General features: G+C 34.9%; 1 long non-coding RNA gene across 1 annotated transcript; it reads left to right on the top strand.

The window, feature by feature from the left end:
• Nucleotides 1-1,355: 1,355 nt before the first annotated feature.
• Nucleotides 1,356-1,987, top strand: LOC115418499 (uncharacterized). The gene is made up of 2 exons (XR_003935305.1): nucleotides 1,356-1,492; nucleotides 1,773-1,987. It is a non-coding gene; the product is annotated as an uncharacterized LOC115418499 (long non-coding RNA).
• Nucleotides 1,988-2,957: the final 970 nt, after the last annotated feature.

Genomic DNA, 2,957 nt, shown 5'->3' with positions numbered 1-2,957 from the left:
GTTAAAAGAGAGTCCTGTCTCCTCTGATTAAACCCCATAGTGGTATATTTACATAAAAAAAGAAAGAAAAAAAAAGAAAAAAAAATGTATTCCAATCAATGGTGAGAAACAGTCTTTTTCTGCTGTGGTTATGTCATCATTTACACACAATTTTTGTCAGTTTAAAATACAGTTTTATAAATTAAGAGAGAAAAGAAGTGAAAATCAGTACATTTTCACTTCTTTTCTTTTTCATGTTTCTCTCAAAGAACAATGTGAAAGACACAGAGATTGAGTTAGTGTCGGTGTATGATGTCACAAAAAAAAAAAGAAAGAAAGAATCTAGATGTTGCCACAAACTATAACTTTGTTGACTCATATTTTATTTTAAAATAGACAGAAATTACTTGTGAAGTTAAAAGTCTAATTAAATAACGTAAAAAAATTATGTTTCTCACCAAGATTCATGTTCAGGTTTCTTTACTCATACCTGCAGGTAAATTGATTTTGCAGTACAAAAGAAAAGGCATCCAGTTACACACAAGCAACAAACAAATAAATCCAATACCTTAAAATAAACTGTATATTAAAGTGCATGGTTAATTGCTTTCAGCGGCACTGAGTTGTTTGTTTTCATAAAACTGATGAGTGGAGGAACAAAGCTGTGGAACAGACGATCTCTGACCAGATGGAAAAAGCTGTTTAAAGGATGGGTTCTGTCATTTATTAGACTGTGGTCTAGTCGCTGCAGCTGTTTGGTGGAACAGTGACTCCACGTTAAGCCGTGATCGTCCGATTATTGTACTCGCCTATTTAATGATCTGGAATAAGAGGTATTTAAAGAAATCCTCCTGAACCGTGATGACCAGACAAAATGATAAAATCGACTCAGTGAAAGCGCAATAAAATATATACAACTAAGAACTCAAGTGCATGTTTTGAATAAAATGCTCCTGAAGGTGATTCAGAACATTTTTTTAGGTTCATGAGACTAACTTCCTCTGTTTGAGTTTGTATGTTTTTAAATCATTATTTTACTTTACATGAAAAATGGGTGATTGACACATATAAGGACCAATCATAGAAGTGTCATCACTGTGTCTGTACTACAGAGGAAACAGTAGCTCATATGACCGTGGGATTTTGGCTTCATTTTTACACAGTGCTGTTATACCTGGATCTACTGGATCTTAGATTATTATTTTAACCCTTTATAGGGCACACATAGAACTACTCTGAAATTCAACATTTCAGTCTTAGTGTGTTATTGGAGGACATAAGATCTTACTACTTTTGAAAAATTTTTCCAAATTTTTATTGTTCTATAGAAAATCAAGGTGAATGAAGTTACAATATTTGGTTCCTTACCCATAAGTGGAAAAGAAAAGAATCCAAGAAGTAAATGTATAAAAGAAAAACACATATGGTGAAATGAACATGTATTTTAGAACATTAGAACATCACTTTTGGAATAATACAACAACGTAAGTGTGGATTCAGACACCTGTCGACTGTTATAAACAAGAAAAGCACTCGGAGAGCGCAGACCTCCGCCAAGGCAGATCAGCAGGCCCCTGTGGCCCCCCTGGCCCCCCCACCCCTGATCACCACCAAAATGTAATCATTTCTTCCTTGTGCCAGTATCAACATTTCCTGAAAATTTCATGAAAATCCGTCCGTAACGTTTTGAGTTATCTTGCTAACAAACAAACAAACAAACAAACAAACAAACAAACAAACACACACGCACGCAAACACACAAAGCAAAGCGATCACCATACCTCCTGGTGGAGGTAACAACTGCTATAAGGTCATAAATTGATTTTTTTAAAAAAATCATTAATATTCACTATTTACAGCTTCAAAATGTCTATGAAATTTCTCTGAATCGTTGTATAGTGTTGTGAAAACCAACATGTTTCTTGACCTCACTGAGGCACAGGATTGGCCCCATATTTAATGTTTGATGAAATGACCAAAAATAGTCACTTGCCTGATAAAGGGTTAACATGCAACAATTTCATCTTTCACAGATGACTGAAGTATGTGTTGTAAACGATGCATGTATCATAAAATGAAATGACCCAGGAACAGACAAGAACATAAACTGCACCCAACTCACATAGGTGTTTTTTTTTTTTTTTGTTGTAGCTCTATTTTCTTTTTATCATCAGTTCTTTTGACAGTTTGGTCAAGTTCAATTTCACTTCTTTTTGTGACTTTTATTACAGAACTCAGCTTTCATCAACCACACAGACATCTTCATTTTTGAGATATTTCAGATCCAGGGTCCAATTTCAGATCCATGATTTCTCTCTTTTTTTCTTGTGACTTGTATTTGTGTGATCCAGAATCAAACCTGATTACAATATTGTTATAGTTATTAACTGTCAACAGGCTTATTGATACATGTATTAAGATAATAAATTGCACCATTATTATGATTAATATTATTAGTGTGCCTGTACATTTACATAAAGTTATTCAAACACATCCTTAAAAATAACATGCATTATTAAATACCTTTAAATGATTTGGAAAACATTTGTATTCCTGTGAGTGTATCCTCAAGTAAAATGAAACACACATGAAACACTGAAATGTTCTGTGGTTTTCCCCCCACTAGAACCCACTATTGGAGTCATACAGTGACTATATCACACCCTATTAACCAGAATGACCCAGAACCCAGGTGGTGGGGTACTTATTCATCTCACTGCTTCTTATGCAGCGCGGTGTATACTCGGCAAAAAAAAGCTGTTATTAAAACACTTCCTGGGGACATAATTTACCATAGGCTGCTGGTGAGTGTGAAGAAAGGCCAGCGCATTTAGAATCCATTTTGTTGTTCAGAAGCCGCTGTGAAAACGCAACTGTAGGTCCCTGATAATTGCTACAACAACCTATGAACCTCTTTAATTTTCGAACAAACTGAAGGGATCAAATTATCGCCCTAAGTAGTGCCTGTACGTGTGTTT

The sequence above is a fragment of the Sphaeramia orbicularis genome, chromosome 4 (genome assembly GCF_902148855.1).
Source record: "Sphaeramia orbicularis chromosome 4, fSphaOr1.1, whole genome shotgun sequence".
Taxonomy (NCBI): domain Eukaryota; kingdom Metazoa; phylum Chordata; class Actinopteri; order Kurtiformes; family Apogonidae; genus Sphaeramia; species Sphaeramia orbicularis.
This window is presented reverse-complemented; position numbering and strand designations above follow the sequence as displayed.